This window comes from Mauremys mutica, chromosome 6 (assembly GCF_020497125.1).
Source record: "Mauremys mutica isolate MM-2020 ecotype Southern chromosome 6, ASM2049712v1, whole genome shotgun sequence".
Classification (NCBI taxonomy): Eukaryota; Metazoa; Chordata; order Testudines; family Geoemydidae; genus Mauremys; species Mauremys mutica.
The window spans coordinates 72496783-72505579 of NC_059077.1; the positions used below are offsets into that span (position 1 = coordinate 72496783).

The window sequence follows — 8797 nt, forward strand, 5'->3', positions numbered from 1 at the left end:
TCTGGCAACATAAACAAACATTAACACAATGTGTCCAGTTCACTAAACCAGAGGCAATATATTTTAAATGAGCATTTTGGCTTGGAATTTGATAGATTTCCAGCAATTCAAGCCTTGATAATAAAAAGCAAATAAATCAAATAAAACCTGCTATGTAAAGTAAGCCATATGTGCAGTTTGGGCAGATTTAATGTGAGTGTTCAGAATGATGATGAGAGCTAGGGGGAAAAAATTAGGGAAAGCATGTAAAATGGAAAAACAACATTAATTCTCATCTTATTACAGCTTTATTTCATTGGGGATGTGGAACCTTTCTGGGTGGGTGCAATATTTTAATGCAATGCAAGTCATGTCTGTCTGCAAAAGTTTGAACAAGGAAGGGACTAGGACTCAGTATTAAGTCTTAGTAATGTGCAGAGGTCACAACCTCAGAATGATTTAAAAAAAAAAGAAGAACCTTTGCAATATCAGTACACGGATTAATCAGACCAGTTTTATCCTCTTGTAGCCAATGGGTCTGATGCTCCCAGCATGAGAAGATTAGAATTAGTGCAAAAATGCATTAGTGAGTTGAATAGGGAAATCCAGGCTGTTGGTGTCATCAGGCATCTGTATTAGGCCTGAATGAACTAAAGTCACTCCATGTCTGACCAAAGCGCTTCCATGTTTATGTTTGAACTTTAATTGACCTAACAGGCCGGCAACAAAGAATGGTTATCAGTTACAACACCTGTACCAGAAGGTAATAACAAGGCCTGCTATAATGAGGCCTGCTTGCTCAAAGAGGGAGTAAAACAAGATAACTGTTCACAGAAGAGTTACTAACGAGCTAAAGTGGTTTTTGCCAAGTATGATTTAACCTGCTTAGTGTAATTGCTATTGCAAAGTGTATTTGCTATATGGGAATAGACGGGAGGGGCAAGAAGGGCGGGGGTAGAGGGGGATGAGTAGTGTGGGGGTAATGAGAATGCTTAGCTGAAATCATGTATAAGAAGGGAAAAACGGCTTGTATCTGTGTGCAGGATTTGAGATTGCTATGTCTCCCTTGCACCTTATTTGGGCTCAAATAAACTTTGTCTGCTTCTCCACCTTGGCATGTTTATTGGAGCGAAGCACACCGGGCAACGAACCCCTGTTGCTGTCCTCGGGCCTCTGTGCCGGCAACAAGGCTTTCCATGTCAAAAGGTTCAAATGATTTAATGTTCACAAACTGAAGCGGAGAGAAGTGGGTGATTGCTGTTTGCATTTCAGTGGAACACCCAGCCCCCTCCCCCTCCAGGATAAATAAATATTGTTTATTCAAAAATGCCCTGCAGCAGGCACTAGTCTTTTAAGTTGCAGAGCTACATGGCAAAGGGCAGTGGTTCCTCAGGGGCACATTTCAGAGAAATTCAGGATTTATGCACACAAACCTTAATATTTAAAGTGCAGTTATGCTCTGAAAATTACTCTGTTTGAATGGCATTGTGGGGTTTCATATTTATTCTTGTTCTATGTTTTGCATGTCAAATTTGCTCAGCATACAAGTTGGGGGGGAAAAGGGATTTTCCTAACAGCCAGCCCGACAAACTGAACCTGTGATCTGAAGTCAAACTGCCTTCTCTTAGTCTTCTTAATTAGTTCTTAACTAGTAACTAGTAACTAGTAAGAAAGATTCTGTAGTTGGAACTAACTACCAATTTTGTTTGTTGATTAGAGGCAAGCCAGAAAAGAATCCAGTTCACACTCCTGTAGCTGTGCTGGCTTGGCTGGACTGCTGGGACTGAAAGGTAGCAAAATCATACTTTTTTCCAATAAAGCAAATGGCTGAGACTCCGAGGAGTCATTAGGAGCAGATTAGTAGAACATTGTCAAAATATAGCCATACTTTAGGTCATCAACACACTTGGTTTGTTTTTAATTGTGATTTCCTGTCCTTAGCCCACTAATTCTAGGCAAAAATGAAGCAACCTGATTAACCTCCTTTGCATCCCCATTAACTTCAGGGAGATTGCACAGGTAAAAAAATCAATTCAGAATGTGGGTCTAAATATTTAGGTCAGAATTTTCAAAAGCATCTCTGCTTTGGGGGCACAGCCTAGAGCAAATATACTGGAATTCTCAAAGGTTACTGGTCATCTAAGTAACCAAATGAGGCTGTAACAGGGTGTCTATGGTGGAGATTGGTAGACACACAATTTTCAGAACTGGGTTCTAACACCTCTCTTTGGTCAGAGATGTGAGGAGCTCATGTCCAAGTCTTGGAGGGCACTGCCCAGTTCTAGGTGCCCTTTGGGGTTTTTGATACAAACAGAGGGTGGGGCATCTTCAATATGTTCAAGTTTTGCCTCTGTTGCTTGGTCAGTTCTGGAAAGGCTGCTTGTAGAGTGTAGCTCAGGCTTTTTGTTATTAGCATGAGGACCCATAGGTCTAGAACACGTCTAGAACACATGGAGAGTTGCTAGGTAGCTGGCATCTCCAGGCTGCCACCCAGCAGCTGCTGTAACTAGGTTGTGCTCCATGACCTGCTGTGGACACACCATGTTAAGTCCCTCCTCAAGGGGTTTGACAGGCAGCAGCCTCATAGCTCCTGATTGGCATTCCAAGATGTGTCTAGGCAATGGTGTGGCTCTCTTGTAGTTGTTATGACCATTCCTATGCCTGAACTCCTGCCTTCAACCTCAGATTGATTTGGACTTTGCCTCCTGACTTGAACCCTAAAACCTGACTTGGACTCTGACCCTTGGTATTGAACCTGGCTTGGAACCTGACTATAAACTCCTTTGCTACTTCCAGCCTCAGGTTTGCCCCTGTTCTGGCCCTTGGTCTCAGCTGCCCTTGTTGGGATCCTGACAGTTAGTTAAATACCAGACAAATGTGCAGCTTATCAAAAAAAGTGAATTTGAGGTGCAAGTGGCGGGGTGGGAAGTGTGATGGGAAAGAACATGATAGGTGCATGGATGGAGCTGTTTACTTGTTTTCTCAGCTTTTTCCTGGGTGGCTCTGGTGTCATTTTAGACTGTGCTCTTATTAGGGTGTGTAAAAGAACTGATTTTTTAAAACCAAAAAAATCAGATTTTTTTAATTTCAGTAAGTTTTTTAAATGTAGATCAGATCTTTTAAAATTAAATACAGGGTTTAAAAAAAAATTTAAAACTGAATTTGTAATTGACAGCCTATGTTAAGACCTAATCTTCCTATAATATATTCAGATTATTGATTTATATACATAAGTAATACTGAGCAGTATGTGTTTGCTGCCAAGTTTTAAAGAAAGTCAAACCAATGAGCTGATGCAAGTCATTGGCTATGCATTTGGAACCAGAGTTTATCGAAGCGCTAAACTAGCTTATGACATTCGCTTCTTCTGCAGGTGCAGAGAGGATATTTTCTTAATTTCTGTTTGCTCAACTAATTCGGTTCAGTGACTAGTTCACTCAAAGATGAGCCACCAACTAGAAGCTGAAAAAGCAGGAAAACTTGTTTTCTTCTTCCAATGTATGAATAAAAACTAGGTATGAGAAGATGAGGCCTACTAGTTCTAAAATCCTGAAGGACGTGGTGACCAGAAACAATGAGTTCAGTTCATTAGATACACATAATACTACTTTTGTTTAATAAATAAGTTAATATTAAGCATTTGTCAGATAGTTTTATTTAATTAAAAAAAATTAAAATGCTGTTTTTGTAGAGTGTAGAAATTTGAATTTCCATCCAAATGGAGCTTGACACAAATCACAAATAAAAAATTCATCATCTAGTAAATAAGAATTGCATCATTCACCATTTTCTAACATAATATAAATTTGTAAAAATTAAGAGTTTGAATAAATGTAAGCTACAGAATTGCTTAAATGTGGATCGATACAGTGTATCTTGGCTAGCAAAAAGAAGCACTAAATGTAGTGTATTTAGTTACAAATCAGCATGTTGTAATGGTAGCCAACTAATAAGAATCAATCTTTCTTTAGGAAAATAACTAAGAAGTACAAATGCAAAATGTGATTTAAATTATTGATTTAAATCAATACACCGTGGCTCTCATCAGCTGTTAGAGTTTAATGGACCCCTCTTCTCTTCCCTGCCATGTGGTCTTGGTGTGTGTAGGGGTGGAAACTGCAATGAGGAGCCAGTCAGCGACTCCAGCAGGTAGGAGCAAAAGCACCTACAGCAGGGACTCCTGGATATTGAGTATGTCTACAGATCCTGGAGTAGCAAACATCCAAGCCTAGGTTGACAGACTTGGGCTCCTGTTATCATGCTAAAAATAGCTATGTAGACATTGTGGCTCCAGGGAGAGGGGTGGACTTCAGAGCCTGAGCTGCAATTTAAAAATGCTGTCTGCACTTTTTTTTTTAGTATGGTAGTGCGAGCCTGAGTCTGTCAACCTAGAATTTCAGGCTTGTTGTCACTGGCTGTGTGGATGTACTCTCAGAGAATTTTCTACAGTTTTGACTGGATTTTCTCTGCTCTGTGCTGATTAGTTGTTTGCACTAACCTTCTCCCTCACAGTCTCTTCACCTCTGCTTCACTCAACACCTGACCTTTTATCATCTTCTCCCCAGCCCTGTGCTCTTGACCTTCTTACCTTTAATGTCCCCTCTCCCTTCATTTTTCTTCTAATTTGGCTTATCCCCTCCTAATTAAACCCACCCCCTGCCAAAAAATCGTGGTATTAACATGCTGTTTACTGCCATCACAAGCTGATTGTGTAATCTACCTCTTTCCCCTGCCTTGTCTATTTAGATTGCAAACTCTTTGGGGCAGGGATGGTCTGCTACTGTGTTTGTAAAGTGCCTAGCACAATGGAGCGCCATTCTTGGTTGGCCCTTAGGTACTCCTGTAATAAACATGATGATGAATAATAATAATGACATCCATATTCTTTGGACCTTCATGTATTATTGGCCTATATGATATGATTTCTCTGTTGCTTATGCTATTCTGAAATTGCTTCATGAAGAAAACCAGCACCAACATCTGAAAGCTGAGAACATACAGATATTCTATGCGCAAGAGAAACTGCCCCATGCAATCTAACATATCTGGTTAATTTACATTAATGTAAGCATCTTTACACTTTTGCTTTCTTATATGTAATGTACAATGACAAATATGGAAATAGTTGACTGAGGGGACAGCAGAGTACATTGAGGAACAAATGGTACTGACATATTTAGATAAAGTGACAAAATCCACATCACAGAAAGAACTTAATTTCAACATGGCTGATTCACAGCAACAGGACAGTATTGGTTGCCAATTAGGTTTTGAAAGCATTCAGAGGTAGCTGATTAGAAAAAAAAGGCTTAGGAGCAAACTTTTGAGCCCCACAAAAAGCACAAGTCAAAATTAAGTAAATGTTTATTTCTCCGGGATATTAAATGCTCATTAGATGAAATTGTATCCCACTAAACAAACATAATCCATCTGCATTAGCAGGTTGTTTTAAACAGTATTGTTCTGTTTAGTACAGCTATAAGTATTTCCTGTAGGAGTTTTTATGTACCTATCAGGAACAAAACCCCATAACTATAGGCCTCTTTCAATCTTGTGTTTGTGAAATGAATCCTGTCCTGTCCAGCTGCTAATGTGCAATGTCACATTGATCAAATAGCAGTCAGAACTGCGTCAAATTCACAAGCCAAATTCTGCTGGAAGAGCACAGTTTGCAAGTGCTAATAGTGACAAGTCTGTCTGTAGCAGCCTTGCAGTGAGGGAGACAGGAACAGCTAGGGTCTGATACAAAGCCGATTGAAGTCAGTTGTAAGATTTGAATTCCCTGGGTTTTTGATCAGGCTTTAAATCTCCTAGGCAGCCCCTGCCCACAGGGATTCTGTGAAGTCTTGGTGAGAGTTTTTCCCTCACTGGTGGAGGGTAGCTGTGGAATGGTTGCCTGCCTTCACCTAGATGTGAATCATCACCTAGGCACAACTGCTGCCACTGAGCAGGAATGGGCAAATTGTACCTCTTAACCCCTGTGTCTATGGTGAGGAGTGCATTATAAGAACCTAAACAGAATAGATTTTCCTTTTTCCCCTTTGCAGGGTTAAGAGTTAATAGGGAAGCAAGTATCAGAGGGGTAGCCGTGTTAGTCTGGATCTGTAAAAAGCAACAAAGATTCCTGTGGCACCTTTAAGACTAACAGATGTATTGGAGCATAAGCTTTCATGGGTGAATACCCACTTCGTCAGACACATGCGTCTGACGAAGTGGGCAGGGACGCCCAGAGGATTCAGGGGGCCTGGGGCAAATCGGGGGAGCTGTAGCCCTTGTACTCACCTGGCGGCGGTCCGGGCAGCACTGAAGGGCCCCCCACTGTCGAAGACCCGGACCTCCACCAGGCCAGGGCTCGCGGGGCATTTCGGCACCGGGGGGCCCTTCAGTTGCTCCATATCTTCGGCAGCATGGCCCCCGCTGCCAAAATGCCGCCGAAGACCCAGACCACCACCAGGCCAGGAATCGCGGGACCCCTTTGGGGCCCAGGGCCTGGGGCAAATGCCCCACTCGCCCCCCCGAGTGGCCCTGGAAGTGGGTATTCACCCACGAAAACTTATGCTCCAATACATCTGTTAGTCTTAAAGGTGCCACAGGACTCTTAGGGAAGCAAGACCACTGGAATTCCCATGTTGCTCACAAACCGTATGATATGAAATTAACAATCTAGTTTAAAGCAGTTTACATGCTAGGTTATCCTGTGATTGCCCCAAAAACAACACAAATGTTGTTTTGAAATAGCTTCCTTTCTTTGCTTCCACAATCTCCATTTGAAAAGGTGAACTCACTGTACTGGAGGGAAAGACGGGCAGAAGAGGTTAAGGTGCAAGAAGCTTGAAGGAAAAATGTCCCACCCCTTTTAAAATCAAACAATGCTTCAGCACAAATGAAAAAGATATAGGTATCTTTAGATTGGCTCCTCAGTGTTTCTTTAATAATTTTGATTTATTTCTGGCATACTTATCTATTGTAGAATAATAGAAACATAATAATAGATGGTAGGTTTTTTCATTAGCATTAACTCATCAGTCAGTTAGGTTTAGATTTTTAAAGGTGCTTAGGTGTTGCTGTGCTCAGCATTGATTTAGAAGTCTACATCATATCTTCAAAAGAGATTTACACACTTAGCCTAAATCACTTTTGAAAATAAATCAGTTGAAGGATTGCAATGATGAGCACAGCAATGCCTAAATACCTTGTGACAGACCCAGGCCACTGGGGTGCAGGAGTCTGGTCGAAGGCAAATATACTGGCCACTGAATGAACAATTTTCTGTTCCCTGAGTGACCAGAGCAGGGGCTGCCCTAGAGCAATCAGGAACCTGCTAGAACCAATTAAGACAGGCAAGCTAATCAAGACACCTGGAGCCAATTAAGAACTTTCTAGAATCAATTTTGGCAGGCAGGCTACTCAGGACACCTGGTTTAAAAAAAGGACCTCCCGTCAGTTAGTAGGGGTGTGTGCAAGGAGCAGGGAGTGAGAAGGTGTGCTGCTGGAGGAGTGAAGAGTTCAAGCGTGATCAGGCTTCAGGAGGAAGATCCTGTAGTGAGGATAAAGAAGATGCTGGGGAAGGCCATGGGGAAGTAGCCCAGGGAGTTGTAGCTGTCACGCAGCTGATACAAGGAACATTGTAGACAACTGCTATCCACAGGGCCCTGGGCTGGAACTTGGTGTAGAGAGTGGGCCTGTGCTCCCCCTATCCTCCCAACTCCTGATTGGACACAATAGGAGTTGACCTGGTCTGTAAGAAACACCAGAAGGGAAGGTCTAAATTGGAAAGGGATCTGACCTGTCCCTGACCCACTAAGAGGGACACAGAGACTGTGGGGATTGTTCTCTGTTCCCCCCCCATGCTAGCCAGTGATGAGGTTAGCTGAGTGGACAGCAGGTTTGAGCCACTAGCAAAAGTAGCCAAACTGAGGGCTGACGTGAATCTCTGAGGTGAGCAAATCCGCCTATAAGTGCAGGACCCACCAAGGCAGAGGAGTAACTTTGTCACAACCTTTAAAATTTGGGCCTTCTGCAATTTTAAAAATCCTACTCACTAAGCATTGTGCCCTATCTAAATATTATTTGGGCTAAGTGTGTGCAAGCCACAAAGAGGAATCTTTGCACTTGCAAACTCATCACCAGCCTACACTGATAAACTTTAATTTCCTTGCAAAATGTAGGTACTTTTTTGCAGTTTAAATTTCTTTGTTGGGGGAATTTAATAAACCTTAAAAGCCAGGATCATCCTTTCTCCTCAGTTGCTATTCATAAAACCCATAATATTTTTTACTATTCCTGGCAACTCCAGAGTGATAGATACTTCATTTATAATACATGTTGCTTGCATAATAACATAGTTCAGTATTTCCAGCACCTCTAAAATTCTGGGAAGTCTCAGTGTACAAGTTATAACATACTATCACTGCTCACCATTATGATATAATAACACTCAATTGAATGACAGAGAAACAGCTAAGTCTGCCAGGTTGGTTCTGAAACATTGCCACATGTATGCTATTTTCCCTTTTTTCTATTCTAGTGAGATATAGGATGTTATTTGGATATTCAGCAAGAAGGAGTAACAAGTTACTATTGACTCTGAGAATGAAGGAACACACTCTTAGGCCTTGTCTACACTACAAGACTATTTCGAATCAACTTAGTTCGAATTTGTGGATTCGACCTTATGAAGTCGAATTTGTGTATCCATACTAAATACACTAATTCGAATTTCTGAGTCCAAATTCACAGGGCCAGCGTCGACTTTGGAAGCGGTGCACTGTGGGAAGCTATCCCACAGTTCCCGCAGTCCCCGCTGCCCATTGGAATG

At 41.8% G+C, this 8797-nt stretch overlaps 1 long non-coding RNA gene across 2 annotated transcripts; it reads left to right on the forward strand.

Moving 5' to 3' along the window:
- Nucleotides 1-1637: 1637 nt before the first annotated feature.
- Nucleotides 1638-8583, forward strand: LOC123372127. 2 transcript variants are annotated; one of them, XR_006580119.1, is made up of 3 exons: nucleotides 1638-1769; nucleotides 3951-4128; nucleotides 8507-8527. It is a non-coding gene; the product is annotated as an uncharacterized LOC123372127 (long non-coding RNA). The 2 variants fall into 2 exon arrangements; XR_006580120.1 differs by having other exon boundaries at nucleotides 1642-1769; nucleotides 4087-4128; nucleotides 8507-8583.
- The last annotated feature ends 214 nt before the right edge of the window (nucleotides 8584-8797 follow it).